The sequence below is a fragment of the Ranitomeya imitator genome, chromosome 3, assembly GCF_032444005.1.
Source record: "Ranitomeya imitator isolate aRanImi1 chromosome 3, aRanImi1.pri, whole genome shotgun sequence".
Taxonomy (NCBI): Eukaryota; Metazoa; Chordata; class Amphibia; order Anura; family Dendrobatidae; genus Ranitomeya; species Ranitomeya imitator.
Window position 1 is genome coordinate 80,680,562 of NC_091284.1, and position 19,400 is coordinate 80,699,961.

Sequence of the window (19,400 nt, forward strand, 5' to 3'; positions counted from 1 at the left end):
GGACATGGCAGACTGAGAGACGGTGGGAGATGGTATTGTTGCCGCCGGTGCCCTAGATGCAGTGTTTCCTACTACGAAACTGGTGATTCCCTGACCCTGACTGCTTTGGCCTGGCAAAGATACCTGCACAGATACAGCAGGTGGTGCGCTAAATGGTGGTCCTACACTGCCGGAAGGGATGTTGCGTTGATGACTAGCTTCATTGGCCGAGGGTGCAACAACCTTAAGGGACGTTTGGTAGTTAGTCCAAGCTTTCAAATGCATGGTGGTTAAATGTCTATGCATGCAACTAGTATTGAGACTTTTCAGATTCTGACCTCTGCTTAAGGAAGTAGAACATTTTTGACAGATGACTTTGCGCTGATCAATTGGATGTTGTTTAAAAAAATGCCAGACTGCACTCTTTCTAGCATCGGATACCTTTTCAGGCATTGCAGACTGAGCTTTAACCGGATGGCCACGCTGTCCTCCACCAGGTTTTGGCTTTGCCACGCGTTTTGGGCAAGATACGGGCCCGGCAGATGGAACCTGTGGCGATGTTGATGCCTGCTGCGGCCCCTCCTCCTCCTCTGCTTCAGAACTGCTGCCGCCTGCACCCTGTTCCCCCAATGGCTGCCAATCGGGGTCAAGAACTGGGTCATCTAATAACTCTTCTTGTACCTCCTGCGCAACTTCGTCTGTGTCACCGTGTCGTTCGGTGGTATAGCGTTCGTGATGGGGCAACATAGTCTCATCAGGGTCTGATTCTTGATCAGCACCCTGCGAGGGCAATGTTGTGGTCTGAGTCAAAGGACCAGCATAGTAGTCTGGCTGTGGCTGTGCGTCAGTGCACTCCATGTCAGATTCAATTTGTAATGGGCATGGACTGTTAACTGCTTCACTTTCTAAGCCAGGGACGGTATGTGTAAAGAGCTCCATGGAGTAACCCGTTGTGTCGCCTGCTGCATTCTTCTCTGTTGTTGTTTTTGCTGAAGAGGACAAGGAAGTGACTTGTCCCTGACCGTGAACATCCACTAACGACGCGCTGCTTTTACTTTTACCAGTTTCACGAGATGAGGCAAAAGAGCTAGAGGCTGAGTCAGCAAGATAAGCCAAAACTTGCTCTTGCTGCTCCGGCTTTAAAAGCGGTTTTCCTAATCCCAGAAAAGGGAGCGTTCGAGGCCTTGTGTAGCCGGACGACGAACCTGGCTCCACAGCTCCAGACTTAGGTGCAATATTTTTTCCCCCACGACCACCTGATGCTCCACCACTACCACTACCCTCATTACCAGCTGACAATGAACGCCCCCGGCCACGACCTCTTCCACTAGACTTCCTCATTGTTTTAAAAACGTAACCAAACTAACGTTATTTGTTGCAGTCACACAACTTACACGGTGAGCTATAACTTCAGTATGATTTAGCTACCCCTTTACAGGTTGGTGAGACCACAGCGAAAATCAGGCCCAATGTTACACACTCTTTTTTTGGTGGCTGCAAATTAGAGAGATGCCCCACACGCAGGACTGTCACTGAAGCACAAATGTTAATATTAATGTCACACTATTATTTTTTTTTTATTTTTATTTTTTTCAGGAACACTTTAGAAACCCCCCAAAAAAAAATAAATAGATTTTTGCAGGGAGAATTTAGAAAACAAATGTAACAAACTATATGCTTTCTATGGGCCACTGAGTGAGAGATGACGCACACAGGAATCAGGAGTGGCACACAAGCCCAGAGGCCAATATTTTTCTACCAATGATTGATGGAGTTATTTTCTCTGGTAGATTTTGGAACCCAAATCAAGGAAAAAAAATGTAGGCTTTCTATGGACCACAATTGGAGAGAGAGAGAGAGAGAGATGGCACACCCAGGAGTCAAGACTGGCACACAAGCAGAAAGGCCAATATTAATCTCCCACTGTTTTTTTTTTTTTTTTTTTTTTTTTCAGGGAGACTTTAGAAAAAAAAATAATAAAAAAAATATGATTTTATCAGGAAGAATTTAGAAACCAAATAAAATAAAATGATTTTTTCAGGGAGAATTTATAAAACAAATAAAAACAAAAATAGGCGTTCTATGGCCCACTGACTGAGAGATGACGCACACAGGAGTCAGGAGTGGCACACAAACCCAGAGGCCAATATTTTTCTACCAATGATTGATGTAGTTATTTTCTCTGGTAGATTTTAGAACCCAAATCAAGGAAAAAAAATATAGGCTTTCTATGGACCACAATTGGAGAGAGAGAGAGAGAGAGAGAGAGAGAGAGAGAGAGAGAGAGAGAGAGAGAGATGGCACACCCAGGAGTCAAGACTGGCACACAAGCAGAAAGGCCAATATTAATCTCCCACTGTTTTTTTTGGTTGTTTTTTTTTTTTTTTTTTTCAGGGAGACTTTAGAAAAAAAAATAATAAAAAAAATATGATTTTATCAGGAAGAATTTAGAAACCAAATAAAATAAAATGATTTTTTCAGGGAGAATTTATAAAACAAATAAAACCAAAAATAGGCGTTCTATGGCCCACTGACTGAGAGATGACGCACCCAGGAGTCAAGACTGGCACACAAGCAGAAAGGCCAATATTAATCTCCCACTGTTTTTTTTGGTTGTTTTTTTTTTTTTTTTTTCAGGGAGACTTTAGAAAAAAAAATAATAAAAAAAATATGATTTTATCAGGAAGAATTTAGAAACCAAATAAAATAAAATGATTTTTTCAGGGAGAATTTATAAAACAAATAAAACCAAAAATAGGCGTTCTATGGCCCACTGACTGAGAGATGACGCACCCAGGAGTCAAGACTGGCACACAAGCAGAAAGGCCAATATTAATCTCCCACTGTTTTTTTTTTTTTTTTTCAGGGAGACTTTAGAAAAAAAAATAATAAAAAAAATATGATTTTATCAGGAAGAATTTAGAAACCAAATAAAATAAAATGATTTTTTCAGGGAGAATTTAGAAAACAAATAAAACCAAAAATAGGCGTTCTATGGCCCACTGACTGAGAGATGACGCACACAGGAGTCAGGAGTGGCACACAAACCCAGAGGCCAATATTTTTCTACCAATGATTGATGTAGTTATTTTCTCTGGTAGATTTTAGAACCCAAATCAAGGAAAAAAAATATAGGCTTTCTATGGACCACAATTGGAGAGAGAGAGAGAGAGAGAGAGAGAGAGAGATGGCACACCCAGGAGTCAAGACTGGCACACAAGCAGAAAGGCCAATATTAATCTCCCACTGTTTTTTTGGTTGTTTTTTTTTTTTTTTTTTCAGGGAGACTTTAGAAATAAAAATAATAAAAAAAATATGATTTTATCAGGAAGAATTTAGAAACCAAATAAAATAAAATGATTTTTTCAGGGAGAATTTAGAAAACAAATAAAACCAAAAATATGCGTTCTATGGCCCACTGACTGAGAGAGAGAGAGAGATGGAACGCTTAGTACTGGCACACAAGCCCAAAGGGCAATATTAATCTCCCTTTTTTTTTCCAGGGAGAATTTCTGAAACCCAAAAAAAAAATAAAATAGGCTTTCTATGGCCCACTATTTGTGAGAGAGATGGGACGCTCAGGACTGGCACAGATGGCACGCTCAGGACTGGCACAGAAGCCCAGAGGCCAATATTAATCTCCCTTTTTTTCTGGGAGAATTTATAAAACCAAAAAAATATTTAAATAGGCTTTCTATGGCCCACTATTTGTGAGAGAGATGGCACGCTCAGGACTGGCACAGATGGCACGCTCACAACTGGCACACAAGCCCAGAGGCCAATATTAATCTCCCTTTTTTCAGGGAGAATTTCTAAAACCCAAAAAAAAAATAAAATAGGCTTTCTATGGCCCACTATTTGTGAGAGAGATGGGACGCTCAGGACTGGCACAGATGGCACGCTCAGGACTGGCACAGAAGCCCAGAGGCCAATATTAATCTCCCTTTTTTTCTGGGAGAATTTATAAAACCAAAAAAATATTTAAATAGGCTTTCTATGGCCCACTATTTGTGAGAGAGATGGCACGCTCAGGACTGGCACAGATGGCACGCTCACAACTGGCACACAAGCCCAGAGGCCAATATTAATCTCCCTTTTTTCAGGGAAAATTGATAAAACAAAAAAAAAAATTAAATAGGCTTTCTATGGCCCACTATTTGTGAGAGAGATGGCACGCTCAGGGCTGGCTGGCACAGATGGCACGCTCAGGACTGGCACACAAGCCCAGAGGCCAATATTAATCTCCCTTTTTTTCTGGGAGAATTTATAAAACCAAAAAAATATTTAAATAGGCTTTCTATGGCCCACTATTTGTGAGAGAGATGGCACGCTCAGGACTGGCACAGATGGCACGCTCACAACTGGCACACAAGCCCAGAGGCCAATATTAATCTCCCTTTTTTCAGGGAAAATTTATAAAACAAAAAAAAAAATTAAATAGGCTTTCTATGGCCCACTATTTGTGAGAGAGATGGCACGCTCAGGGCTGGCACAGATGGCACGCTCAGGACTGGCACACAAGCCCAGAGGCCAATATTAATCTCCCTTTTTTTCAGGGAGAATTTATAAAACCAAAAAAAAAAATAAATAGGCTTTCTATGGCCCACTATTTGTGAGAGAGATGGCACACTCAGGACTGGCACACAAGCCCAAAGGCCAATATTAATCTCCCACTGTATTTTTATCAGGGAGAATTTATACACCCCACAAAAAACAATACAGAAAAATGAAAAGGCTTTCTATGGCCCACTATGTGAGAGAGATGGCACACACAGGGATGGCACTCTAGCAGAAATGCCAAATTGCCAATCTTAATCTCCCACCAAAAAAAAAAAAAAAAAAAAAACAGGGAATGTCCTACAATTACTATCTCCCTGCCTGCAGTAATCTCAGCCAGGTATGGCAGGCAGCTACTATCTCCCTGCCTGCAGTAATCTCAGCCAGGTATGGCAGGCAGCAATAAGGAGTGGACTGATGCACAAATGAAATAAAAAGTGTGGACAAACAAAAAAGATAGCTGTGCAGAAAGGAAGGAACAAGAGGATTTGTGCTTTGAAAAAAGCAGTTGGTTTGCACAGCGGCGTACACACAGCAATGCAGCTATCAGGGAGCCTTCTAGGGCAGCCCAATGAGCTACAGCGCTGAGGGGAAAAAAAAAAAAAAAAAAACTTCCACTGTCCCTGCACACCGAGGGTGGTGTTGGACAGTGCAAATCGCTGCAGCACAAGCGGTTTTGTGGTTAATGGACCCTGCCTAACGCTATCCCTGCTTCTGACAAAGCGGCAGCAACCTCTCCCTAAGCTCAGATCAGCAGCAGTAAGATGGCGGTCGGCGGGAACGCCTCTTTATAGCCCCTGTGACGTCGCAGACAGCAAGCCAATCACTGCAATGCCCTTCTCTAAGATGGTGGGGACCAGGACCTATGTCATCACGCTGCCCACACTCTGCGTTTACCTTCATTGGCTGAGAAATGGCGCTTTTCGCGTCATTGAAACGCGACTTTGGCGCGAAAGTCGCGTACCGCATGGCCGACCCCGCACAGGGGTCGGATCGGGTTTCATGAAACCCCGACTTAGCCAAAAGTCGGCGACTTTTGAAAATGTTCGACCCGTTTCGCTCAACCCTAGCAATTAGGGTTGAGCGAAACGGGTCGAACATTTTCAAAAGTCGCCGACTTTTGGCTAAGTCGGGGTTTCATGAAACCCGATCCGACCCCTGTGCGGGGTCGGCCATGCGGTACGCGACTTTCGCGCCAAAGTCGCGTTTCAATGACGCGAAAAGCGCCATTTCTCAGCCAATGAAGGTAAACGCAGAGTGTGGGCAGCGTGATGACATAGGTCCTGGTCCCCACCATCTTAGAGAAGGGCATTGCAGTGATTGGCTTGCTGTCTGCGACGTCACAGGGGCTATAAAGAGGCGTTCCCGCCGACCGCCATCTTACTGCTGCTGATCTGAGCTTAGGGAGAGGTTGCTGCCGCTTTGTCAGAAGCAGGGATAGCGTTAGGCAGGGTCCATTAACCACAAAACCGCTTGTGCTGCAGCGATTTGCACTGTCCAACACCACCCTCGGTGTGCAGGGACAGTGGAAGTTTTTTTTTTTTTTTTTTTCCCCTCAGCGCTGTAGCTCATTGGGCTGCCCTAGAAGGCTCCCTGATAGCTGCATTGCTGTGTGTACGCCGCTGTGCAAACCAACTGCTTTTTTCAAAGCACAAATCCTCTTGTTCCTTCCTTTCTGCACAGCTATCTTTTTTGTTTGTCCACACTTTTTATTTCATTTGTGCATCAGTCCACTCCTTATTGCTGCCTGCCATACCTGGCTGAGATTACTGCAGGCAGGGAGATAGTAGCTGCCTGCCATACCTGGCTGAGATTACTGCAGGCAGGGAGATAGTAATTGTAGGACATTCCCTGTTTTTTTTTTTTTTTTTTTTTTGGTGGGAGATTAAGATTGGCAATTTGGCATTTCTGCTAGAGTGCCATCCCTGTGTGTGCCATCTCTCTCACATAGTGGGCCATAGAAAGCCTTTTCATTTTTCTGTATTTTTTTTTGTGGGGTGTATAAATTCTCCCTGATAAAAATACAGTGGGAGATTAATATTGGCCTTTGGGCTTGTGTGCCAGTCCTGAGTGTGCCATCTCTCTCACAAATAGTGGGCCATAGAAAGCCTATTTATTTTTTTTTTTGGTTTTATAAATTCTCCCTGAAAAAAGGGAGATTAATATTGGCCTCTGGGCTTGTGTGCCAGTTGTGAGCGTGCCATCTGTGCCAGTCCTGAGCGTGCCATCTCTCTCACAAATAGTGGGCCATAGAAAGCCTATTTAAATATTTTTTTGGTTTTATAAATTCTCCCAGAAAAAAAGGGAGATTAATATTGGCCTCTGGGCTTGTGTGCCAGTCCTGAGCGTGCCATCTGTGCCAGCCAGCCCTGAGCGTGCCATCTCTCTCACAAATAGTGGGCCATAGAAAGCCTATTTAATTTTTTTTTTTGTTTTATCAATTTTCCCTGAAAAAAGGGAGATTAATATTGGCCTCTGGGCTTGTGTGCCAGTTGTGAGCGTGCCATCTGTGCCAGTCCTGAGCGTGCCATCTCTCTCACAAATAGTGGGCCATAGAAAGCCTATTTAAATATTTTTTTGGTTTTATAAATTCTCCCAGAAAAAAAGGGAGATTAATATTGGCCTCTGGGCTTCTGTGCCAGTCCTGAGCGTGCCATCTGTGCCAGTCCTGAGCGTCCCATCTCTCTCACAAATAGTGGGCCATAGAAAGCCTATTTTATTTTTTTTTTGGGTTTTAGAAATTCTCCCTGAAAAAAGGGAGATTAATATTGGCCTCTGGGCTTGTGTGCCAGTTGTGAGCGTGCCATCTGTGCCAGTCCTGAGCGTGCCATCTCTCTCACAAATAGTGGGCCATAGAAAGCCTATTTAAATATTTTTTTGGTTTTATAAATTCTCCCAGAAAAAAAGGGAGATTAATATTGGCCTCTGGGCTTCTGTGCCAGTCCTGAGCGTGCCATCTGTGCCAGTCCTGAGCGTCCCATCTCTCTCACAAATAGTGGGCCATAGAAAGCCTATTTTATTTTTTTTTTGGGTTTCAGAAATTCTCCCTGGAAAAAAAAAGGGAGATTAATATTGCCCTTTGGGCTTGTGTGCCAGTACTAAGCGTTCCATCTCTCTCTCTCTCTCAGTCAGTGGGCCATAGAACGCATATTTTTGGTTTTATTTGTTTTCTAAATTCTCCCTGAAAAAATCATTTTATTTTATTTGGTTTCTAAATTCTTCCTGATAAAATCATATTTTTTTTATTATTTTTATTTCTAAAGTCTCCCTGAAAAAAAAAAAAAAAAAACAACCAAAAAAACAGTGGGAGATTAATATTGGCCTTTCTGCTTGTGTGCCAGTCTTGACTCCTGGGTGTGCCATCTCTCTCTCTCTCTCTCTCTCTCTCTCTCTCCAATTGTGGTCCATAGAAAGCCTATATTTTTTTTCCTTGATTTGGGTTCTAAAATCTACCAGAGAAAATAACTACATCAATCATTGGTAGAAAAATATTGGCCTCTGGGTTTGTGTGCCACTCCTGACTCCTGTGTGCGTCATCTCTCAGTCAGTGGGCCATAGAACGCCTATTTTTGGTTTTATTTGTTTTCTAAATTCTCCCTGAAAAAATCATTTTATTTTATTTGGTTTCTAAATTCTTCCTGATAAAATCATATTTTTTTTATTATTTTTTTTTCTAAAGTCTCCCTGAAAAAAAAAAAAAAAAACAGTGGGAGATTAATATTGGCCTTTCTGCTTGTGTGCCAGTCTTGACTCCTGGGTGCGTCATCTCTCAGTCAGTGGGCCATAGAACGCCTATTTTTGGTTTTATTTGTTTTATAAATTCTCCCTGAAAAAATCATTTTATTTTATTTGGTTTCTAAATTCTTCCTGATAAAATCATATTTTTTTTATTATTTTTTTTTCTAAAGTCTCCCTGAAAAAAAAAAAAAAAAAACAACCAAAAAAAACAGTGGGAGATTAATATTGGCCTTTCTGCTTGTGTGCCAGTCTTGACTCCTGGGTGCGTCATCTCTCAGTCAGTGGGCCATAGAACGCCTATTTTTGGTTTTATTTGTTTTATAAATTCTCCCTGAAAAAATCATTTTATTTTATTTGGTTTCTAAATTCTTCCTGATAAAATCATATTTTTTTTATTATTTTTTTTTCTAAAGTCTCCCTGAAAAAAAAAAAAAAAAAAACAACCAAAAAAAACAGTGGGAGATTAATATTGGCCTTTCTGCTTGTGTGCCAGTCTTGACTCCTGGGTGTGCCATCTCTCTCTCTCTCTCTCTCTCTCTCTCTCTCTCTCTCCAATTGTGGTCCATAGAAAGCCTATATTTTTTTTCCTTGATTTGGGTTCTAAAATCTACCAGAGAAAATAACTACATCAATCATTGGTAGAAAAATATTGGCCTCTGGGTTTGTGTGCCACTCCTGACTCCTGTGTGCGTCATCTCTCAGTCAGTGGGCCATAGAACGCCTATTTTTGTTTTTATTTGTTTTATAAATTCTCCCTGAAAAAATCATTTTATTTTATTTGGTTTCTAAATTCTTCCTGATAAAATCATATTTTTTTTATTATTTTTTTTTCTAAAGTCTCCCTGAAAAAAAAAAAAAAAAAAAAAAAAACAGTGGGAGATTAATATTGGCCTTTCTGCTTGTGTGCCAGTCTTGACTCCTGGGTGTGCCATCTCTCTCTCTCTCTCTCTCCAATTGTGGTCCATAGAAAGCCTACATTTTTTTTCCTTGATTTGGGTTCCAAAATCTACCAGAGAAAATAACTCCATCAATCATTGGTAGAAAAATATTGGCCTCTGGGCTTGTGTGCCACTCCTGATTCCTGTGTGCGTCATCTCTCACTCAGTGGCCCATAGAAAGCATATAGTTTGTTACATTTGTTTTCTAAATTCTCCCTGCAAAAATCTATTTTTTTTTTTTTGGGGGGTTTCTAAAGTGTTCCTGAAAAAAATAAAAATAAAAAAAAAATAATAGTGTGACATTAATATTAACATTTGTGCTTCAGTGACAGTCCTGCGTGTGGGGCATCTCTCTAATTTGCAGCCACCAAAAAAAGAGTGTGTAACATTGGGCCTGATTTTCGCTGTGGTCTCACCAACCTGTAAAGGGGTAGCTAAATCATACTGAAGTTATAGCTCACCGTGTAAGTTGTGTGACTGCAACAAATAACGTTAGTTTGGTTACGTTTTTAAAACAATGAGGAAGTCTAGTGGAAGAGGTCGTGGCCGGGGGCGTTCATTGTCAGCTGGTAATGAGGGTAGTGGTAGTGGTGGAGCATCAGGTGGTCGTGGGGGAAAAAATATTGCACCTAAGTCTGGAGCTGTGGAGCCAGGTTCGTCGTCCGGCTACACAAGGCCTCGAACGCTCCCTTTTCTGGGATTAGGAAAACCGCTTTTAAAGCCGGAGCAGCAAGAGCAAGTTTTGGCTTATCTTGCTGACTCAGCCTCTAGCTCTTTTGCCTCATCTCGTGAAACTGGTAAAAGTAAAAGCAGCGCGTCGTTAGTGGATGTTCACGGTCAGGGACAAGTCACTTCCTTGTCCTCTTCAGCAAAAACAACAACAGAGAAGAATGCAGCAGGCGACACAACGGGTTACTCCATGGAGCTCTTTACACATACCGTCCCTGGCTTAGAAAGTGAAGCAGTTAACAGTCCATGCCCATTACAAATTGAATCTGACATGGAGTGCACTGACGCACAGCCACAGCCAGACTACTATGCTGGTCCTTTGACTCAGACCACAACATTGCCCTCGCAGGGTGCTGATCAAGAATCAGACCCTGATGAGACTATGTTGCCCCATCACGAACGCTATACCACCGAACGACACGGTGACACAGACGAAGTTGCGCAGGAGGTACAAGAAGAGTTATTAGATGACCCAGTTCTTGACCCCGATTGGCAGCCATTGGGGGAACAGGGTGCAGGCGGCAGCAGTTCTGAAGCAGAGGAGGAGGAGGGGCCGCAGCAGGCATCAACATCGCCACAGGTTCCATCTGCCGGGCCCGTATCTTGCCCAAAACGCGTGGCAAAGCCAAAACCTGGTGGAGGACAGCGTGGCCATCCGGTTAAAGCTCAGTCTGCAATGCCTGAAAAGGTATCCGATGCTAGAAAGAGTGCAGTCTGGCATTTTTTTAAACAACATCCAATTGATCAGCGCAAAGTCATCTGTCAAAAATGTTCTACTTCCTTAAGCAGAGGTCAGAATCTGAAAAGTCTCAATACTAGTTGCATGCATAGACATTTAACCACCATGCATTTGAAAGCTTGGACTAACTACCAAACGTCCCTTAAGGTTGTTGCACCCTCGGCCAATGAAGCTAGTCATCAACGCAACATCCCTTCCGGCAGTGTAGGACCACCATTTAGCGCACCACCTGCTGTATCTGTGCAGGTATCTTTGCCAGGCCAAAGCAGTCAGGGTCAGGGAATCACCAGTTTCGTAGTAGGAAACACTGCATCTAGGGCACCGGCGGCAACAATACCATCTCCCACCGTCTCTCAGTCTGCCATGTCCACCGGCACCCCCGCTAGTTCCACGATCTCCAGCTCTCCAGTCCAGCTCACCCTACATGAGACTATGGTTAGAAAAAGGAAATACTTAGCCTCGCATCCGCGTACACAGGGTTTGAACGCCCACATAGCTAGACTAATCTCGTTAGAGATGATGCCCTACCGGTTAGTTGAAAGCGAAGCTTTCAAAGACCTGATGGACTACGCTGTACCACGCTACGAGCTACCCAGTCGACACTTTTTTTCCAGAAAAGCCATCCCAGCCCTCCACCAGCATGTTAAAGAGCGCATCGTCCATGCACTCAGGCAATCTGTGAGCACAAAGGTGCACCTGACAACAGATGCATGGACCAGTAGGCATGGCCAGGGACGTTACGTGTCCATCACGGCACACTGGGTAAATGTGGTGGATTCAGGGTCCACAGGGGACAGCAAGTTTGGGACAGTTCTGCCTAGCCCACGGTCTAGTAAACAGTTGTCTGTAGCCGTTCGCACCCCCTCCTCCTCCTCCTCCTCGTCCTCCTGCAGAAGCAAGAGCTCGTCCACAGACCGCAGTCGCACAAACACTCCATCCGCACCTGCCACTGTTGCACACCAGGTCTCCCATTATGGGGCAGCTACTGGCATACGTCAGCAGGCTGTATTGGCTATGAAGTGTTTGGGCGACAATAGACACACCGCGGAAGTTCTGTCCGAGTTCTTGCAGCAAGAAACGCAGTCGTGGCTGGGCACTGTAGATCTTGAGGCAGGCAAGGTAGTGAGTGATAACGGAAGGAATTTCATGGCTGCCATCTCCCTTTCCCAACTGAAACACATTCCTTGCCTGGCTCACACCTTAAACCTGGTGGTGCAGTGCTTCCTGAAAAGTTATCCGGGGTTATCCGACCTGCTCCTCAAAGTGCGTGGACTTTGCGCACATATCCGCCGTTCGCCTGTACACTCCAGCCGTATGCAGACCTATCAGCGTTCTTTGAACCTTCCCCAGCATCGCCTAATCATAGACGTTGCAACAAGGTGGAACTCAACACTGCACATGCTTCAGAGACTGTGCGAACAGAGGCGGGCTGTTATGTTTTTGTGGGAGGATACACATACACGGGCAGGCAGTAGGATGGCAGACATGGAGTTGTCAGGTGTGCAGTGGTCGAAGATTCAAGACATGTGTCAAGTCCTTCAGTGTTTTGAGGAATGCACACGGCTGGTTAGTGCAGACAACGCCATAATAAGCATGAGCATCCCCCTAATGCGTCTGCTGATGCAAAGTTTGACGCACATAAAGGATCAGGCGTCTGCACCAGAGGAAGAGGAAAGCCTTGATGACAGTCAGCGATTGTCTGGTCAGGGCAGTGTACATGACGAGGTACCGGGCGAAGAGGAGGTGGAGGATGAGGAGGATGATGGGGATGAGTATATTTTTAATGAGGAAGCTTTCCCGGGGGCACGGGAAATTGGTGGCGTGGCAAGGCCGGGTTCTGGTTTTTTGAGGGACACAAGTGACGTAGATTTGCCTGCAACTGCCCCTCAACCAAGCACAACCGCAGATTTGACAACGGGAACTTTGGCCCACATGGCGGATTATGCCTTGCGTATCCTCAAAAGGGACACACGCATTACAAAAATGATGAACGATGACGATTACTGGTTGGCCTGCCTCCTTGATCCTCGCTATAAAGGCAAATTGCAAAATATTATGCCACATGAGAACTTGGAACTAATATTAGCAACAAAACAATCAACTCTTGTTGACCGTTTGCTTCTGGCATTCCCTGCACACAGCGCCCGTGATCGTTCTCACACGAGCTCCAGGGGCCAGCAGACCAGAGGTGTTAGAGGGGCAGAAATCAGAAGTGGCGTTGGACAGAGGGGTTTTCTGACCAGGTTGTGGAGTGATTTTTCTATGACCGCAGACAGGACAGGTACTGCAGCATCAATTCAAAGTGACAGGAGACAACATTTGTCCAGTATGGTTACAAACTATTTTTCATCCCTTATCGACGTTCTCCCTCAACCGTCATTCCCATTTGATTACTGGGCATCCAAATTAGACACCTGGCCAGAATTGGCAGAATATGCATTGCAGGAGCTTGCTTGCCCGGCAGCTAGTGTCCTATCAGAAAGAGTATTCAGTGCTGCAGGTTCAATACTAACAGAAAAAAGGACTCGTCTGGCTACCCAAAATGTAGATGATCTAACCTTCATTAAAATGAACCACAACTGGATTTCAAAATCTTTTGCCCCACCCTGCCCGGCTGACACCTAGCTTTCCTATGAAAAGGTCTTGCCTGTGGACTATTCTGAATGACTTTTCCAATCTCGTAATTTTCTTCACCTGATTGTCCAGCATACGACATGTTTCCACCTCACGAAATGGCCAAACTCCCCACACGGGGCCGTGCTATCGCCACTTTGCGCTTGGACCCTTGAGAGTGCTGTTTGTCTGAAGAGGTGGGTGTGGCCGCTTTTGGTCGACGGCACTGCCACTGGGTCCCTCATAGTACAATAAAGTGTCTCTGGCGGTGGTGGTGCGCACCCAACGTCAGACACACCGTTGTAATATGAGGGGCCCTGTGCCTGTACCGCCGGCCACAAGACAGTTCCCCCCCCCAGCTCAAACAGTGCTCTACCACTAGCAAAATTATCTCTCACAGCTTCACCAATGTGTAGTCTAGCCGCTGACATCCTTCAATGCCTGGCACTGACAATACCATTGTTTTGACATTTTTGTTATGTTAGGCCTTCGAAGCCTGTCTGCGGTCCCTTCTTTCTACAACTACTACACTGATCAGGCCACTGCTGGCCGTGTTACCCTGGAACCAATTTAAAAGTGCCTACAGTCAGCCCAATTTTGTTATGTTAGGCCTTCGAAGACTGTCTGCCGTCACTCCTTCCACTAGACTTCCACTGACCATACACTGCTGCCCATGTACCCCTGGAACCAATTTAAAGTGCCTACAGCCAGCCCAATTTTGTTATGTTAGGCCTTCGAAGCCTGTCTGCGGTCACTCCTTCCACTAGACTTCCACTGACCAGACCACTGCTGCCCGTGTACCCCTGGAACCAATTTAAAAGTGCCTACAGCCAGCCCAAGTTTGTTATGTTAGGCCTTGGAAGCCTGTCTGCGGTCACTCCTTCCACTAGACTTCCACTGACCAGACCACTGCTGCCCGTGTACCCCTGGAACCAATTTAAAAGTGCCTACAGCCAGCCCAAGTTTGTTATGTTAGGCCTTGGAAGCCTGTCTGCGGTCACTCCTTCCACTAGACTTCCACTGACCAGACCACTGCTGCCCGTGTACCCCTGGAACCAATTTAAAAGTGCCTACAGCCAGCCCAAGTTTGTTATGTTAGGCCTTGGAAGCCTGTCTGCGGTCACTCCTTCCACTAGACTTCCACTGACCAGACCACTGCTGCCCGTGTACCCCTGGAACCAATTTAAAAGTGCCTACAGCCAGCCCAAGTTTGTTATGTTAGGCCTTGGAAGCCTGTCTGCGGTCACTCCTTCCACTAGACTTCCACTGACCAGACCACTGCTGCCCGTGTACCCCTGGAACCAATTTAAAAGTGCCTACAGCCAGCCCAAGTTTGTTATGTTAGGCCTTCTAAGCCTGTCTGCGGTCCATTCTTTCAACTACTACTACACTGACCAGGTCACTGCTGCCCGTGTACCCCTGGAACCAATTTAAAATTGCCTACAGCCAGCCCAATTTTTTTATTTTAGGCCTTCGATGCCTGTCTGCGGTCCATTCTTTCAACTACTACTACACTGACCAGGTCACTGCTGTCCGTGTACCCCTGGAACCAATTTAAAATTGCCTACAGCCATGTGTTATTATTTTAGGCCTTCGATGCCTGTCTGCGGTCACTCCTTCCACTAGGCCTCCACTGACCACACCACTGCTGTCCGTGTACCCCTGGAACCAATTTAAAATTGCCTACAGCCAGCCCAATTTTTTTATTTTAGGCCTTCGATGCCTGTCTGCGGTCCATTCTTTCAACTACTACTACACTGACCAGGTCACTGCTGCCCGTGTACCCCTGGAACCAATTTAAAATTGCCTACAGCCATGTGTTATTATTTTAGGCATTCGATGCCTGTCTGCGGTCCATTTTTTCAACTACTACTACACTGACCAGGTCACTGCTGCCCGTGTACCCCTGGAACCAATTTAAAATTGCCTACAGCCATGTGTTATTATTTTAGGCCTTCGATGCCTGTCTGCGGTCACTCCTTCCACTAGGCCTCCACTGACCACACCACTGCTGTCCGTGTACCCCTGGAACCAATTTAAAATTGCCTACAGCCATGTGTTATTATTTTAGGCCTTCGATGCCTGTCTGCGGTCACTCCTTCCACTAGGCCTCCACTGACCACACCACTGCTGTCCGTGTACCCCTGGAACCAATTTAAAATTGCCTACAGCCAGCCCAATTTTTTTATTTTAGGCCTTCGATGCCTGTCTGCGGTCCATTCTTTCAACTACTACTACACTGACCAGGTCACTGCTGTCCGTGTACCCCTGTAACCAATTTAAAATTGCCTACAGCCATGTGTTATTATTTTAGGCATTCGATGCCTGTCTGCGGTCCATTTTTTCAACTACTACTACACTGACCAGGTCACTGCTGCCCGTGTACCCCTGGAACCAATTTAAAATTGCCTACAGCCATGTGTTATTATTTTAGGCCTTCGATGCCTGTCTGCGGTCACTCCTTCCACTAGGCCTCCACTGACCACACCACTGCTGCCCGTGTACCCCTGGAACCAATTTAAAATTGCCTACAGCCAGCCCAATTTTTTTATTTTAGGCCTTCGATGCCTGTCTGCGGTCCATTCTTTCAACTACTACTACACTGACCAGGTCACTGCTGCCCGTGTACCCCTGGAACCAATTTAAAATTGCCTACAGCCATGTGTTATTATTTTAGGCCTTCGATGCCTGTCTGCGGTCACTCCTTCCACTAGGCCTCCACTGACCACACCACTGCTGTCCGTGTACCCCTGGAACCAATTTAAAATTGCCTACAGCCAGCCCAATTTTTTTATTTTAGGCCTTCGATGCCTGTCTGCGGTCCATTCTTTCAACTACTACTACACTGACCAGGTCACTGCTGTCCGTGTACCCCTGTAACCAATTTAAAATTGCCTACAGCCATGTGTTATTATTTTAGGCATTCGATGCCTGTCTGCGGTCCATTTTTTCAACTACTACTACACTGACCAGGTCACTGCTGCCCGTGTACCCCTGGAACCAATTTAAAATTGCCTACAGCCATGTGTTATTATTTTAGGCCTTCGATGCCTGTCTGCGGTCACTCCTTCCACTAGGCCTCCACTGACCACACCACTGCTGCCCGTGTACCCCTGGAACCAATTTAAAATTGCCTACAGCCAGCCCAATTTTTTTATTTTAGGCCTTCGATGCCTGTCTGCGGTCCATTCTTTCAACTACTACTACACTGACCAGGTCACTGCTGCCCGTGTACCCTGGAACCAATTTAAAATTGCCTACAGCCATGTGTTATTATTTTAGGCCTTCGATGCCTGTCTGCGGTCACTCCTTCCACTAGGCCTCCACTGACCACACCACTGCTGTCCGTGTACCCCTGGAACCAATTTAAAATTGCCTACAGCCATGTGTTATTATTTTAGGCCTTCGATGCCTGTCTGCGGTCCATTCTTTCAACTACTACTACACTGACCAGGGCACTGCTGGCCGTGTACCCCTGGAACCAACATCAGAAAATATAAAAATAAGTATTTTGCTTATAAAAAAGAAAATACTGGTGAGATATCAAATGCAGACATTTTAACATTAAAAACAAACACACAACTCTAATCTGGTACAGTACTAAAAATGGCCACCAGCTACAATTACTTTCTCCTGCAAGTAGTTAACTGAAAGTTTTTTTAAATTGAAAACACACATATGGCATCCACCGAGTGTTGTCCTGTCGCGTCTTCTTTATATTATTGCCGAGAAGATGCAAAATAATGAAAATAATAAAATCATTAATTACCAAAATAATAGAGAAAGTCAACACCACATTGCAAATAAACATTCATTCCAAATAAAGAAGCAGGGCGCGTCCGAGGGTGAGTATATACCTAATAAGAATATAATCACCCTCGGACGCGCAATGCTTATTTCCAACAGCCTTCCTTCCTAAGAATCAGCCCTTCCGTCGTGTAGAGAGACGTTGTGTTACACTCCAAGGTGTTCCCCAGGTTGCCTTTCCTGAGCTTCGATCTTCCGGCTCTCGTTTAGTAGTTCTTGGAAACTACTCTGCATTAGGCCTTCAAATTGGGTATGGGGTGTAGAGAGATGGTGTGTTCCACTCCAAGGTGTTCCCCAGGTTGCCTTTCCTGAGCTTCGATCTTCCGGCTCTCGTTTAGTAGTTGTTGGAAACTACGCTGCATTAGGCCTTCAAATTGGGTATGGGGTGTAGCGAGAGGGTGTGTTACACTCCAAGGTGTTCCCCAGGTTGCCTTTCCTGAGCTTCGATCTTCCGGCTCTCGTTTAGTAGTTCTTGGAAACTACACTGCATTAGGCCTTCAAATTGGGTATGGGGTGTAGAGAGAGGGTGTGTTACACTCCAAGGTGTTCCCCAGGTTGCCTTTCCTGAGCTTCGATATTCCGGCTCTCGTTTAGTAGTTGTCGGAAACTACGCTGCATTAGGCCTACAAATTGGGTATGGGGCGTAGAGAGAGGGTGTGTTACACTCCAAGGTGTTCCCCAGGTTGCCTTTCCTGAGCTTCGATATTCCGGCTCTCGTTTAGTAGTTGTCGGAAACTACGCTGCATTAGGCCTACAAATTGGGTATGGGGTGTAGAGAGAGGGTGTGTTACACTCCAAGGTGTTCCCCAGGTTGCCTTTCCTGAGCTTCGATCTTCATGCTCTCGTTTAGTAGTTGTCGGAAACTACGCTGCATTAGGCCTACAAATTGGGTATGGGGTGTAGAGAGAGGGTTTGTTACACTCCAAGGTGTTCCCCAGGTTGCCTTTCCTGAGCTTCGATCTTCCGGCTCTCGTTTAGTAGTTCTTGGAAACTACACTGCATTAGGCCTTCAAATTGGGTATGGGGTGTAGAGAGAGGGTGTGTTACACTCCAAGGTGTTCCCCAGGTTGCCTTTCCTGAGCTTCGATATTCCGGCTCTCGTTTAGTAGTTGTCGGAAACTACGCTGCATTAGGCCTACAAATTGGGTATGGGGCGTAGAGAGAGGGTGTGTTACACTCCAAGGTGTTCCCCAGGTTGCCTTTCCTGAGCTTCGATATTCCGGCTCTCGTTTAGTAGTTGTCGGAAACTACGCTGCATTAGGCCTACAAATTGGGTATGGGGTGTAGAGAGAGGGTGTGTTACACTCCAAGGTGTTCCCCAGGTTGCCTTTCCTGAGCTTCGATCTTCATGCTCTCGTTTAGTAGTTGTCGGAAACTACGCTGCATTAGGCCTACAAATTGGGTATGGGGTGTAGAGAGAGGGTTTGTTACACTCCAAGGTGTTCCCCAGGTTGCCTTTCCTGAGCTTCGATCTTCCGGCTCTCGTTTAGTAGTTGTTGGAAACTACGCTGCATTAGGCCTTCAAATTGGGTATGGGGTGTAGCGAGAGGGTGTGTTACACTCCAAGGTGTTCCCCAGGTTGCCTTTCCTGAGCTTCGATCTTCCGGCTCTCGTTTAGTAGTTCTTGGAAACTACACTGCATTAGGCCTTCAAATTGGGTATGGGGTGTAGAGAGAGGGTGTGTTACACTCTAAGGTGTTCCCCAGGTTTCCTTGCCATTGCTTCGGTCTTCCGACTCTCGTTTAGTAGTTGTAGAAAAGTACACTGCATTAGGCCATACAAAAAGGGTATGGGGTGGAGAGAGATGGTGTGTTACACTCCAAGGTGTTCCCCAGGTTGCCTTTCCTGAGCTTCTATCTTCAGGCTCTCATTAAATTGTGGTTAAATGGAACAACTGCATTTGGCGTACTAGTTGGTTTGGGGCCTACTATCGGTGTCTGCCACTCCTTGCTGTTCTCCTCCACTGAACAAAGCTGTGCCGCCTGTTTACTACGGTTGCCAATTTTGAACTGCATTTCGACTACTTACTGATTTGGCCCTACTCTCTGTGTCAGCCTCTCATTCCAGTTGTCCTCCACTGCAATGCCCCCTGGTTATTCCTGTGTTACCAATTTTGAACTGCATTTAGCCCACTTTCTTCTTTGGGCCTATATCTGTGTTTCCACTTCATCGTGCCCATTGCCCAGCCAGTGATAGATGAGTCTGCTGGTACATTGACCCATAACGCAACATTCCCCGTGCACGCTACACAACAACATTGTGACCCTGCTGAAAGTCAGGTTGCTCTTCCCGCATACCAT

General features: G+C 45.3%; 1 protein-coding gene across 1 annotated transcript in view; it reads left to right on the forward strand.

Moving 5' to 3' along the window:
- Positions 1–19,400, forward strand: part of CRYBG3 (crystallin beta-gamma domain containing 3) — a 273,103-nt gene that overhangs the window by 197,440 nt on the left and 56,263 nt on the right. The gene's annotated exons all lie outside the window — the stretch shown is intronic.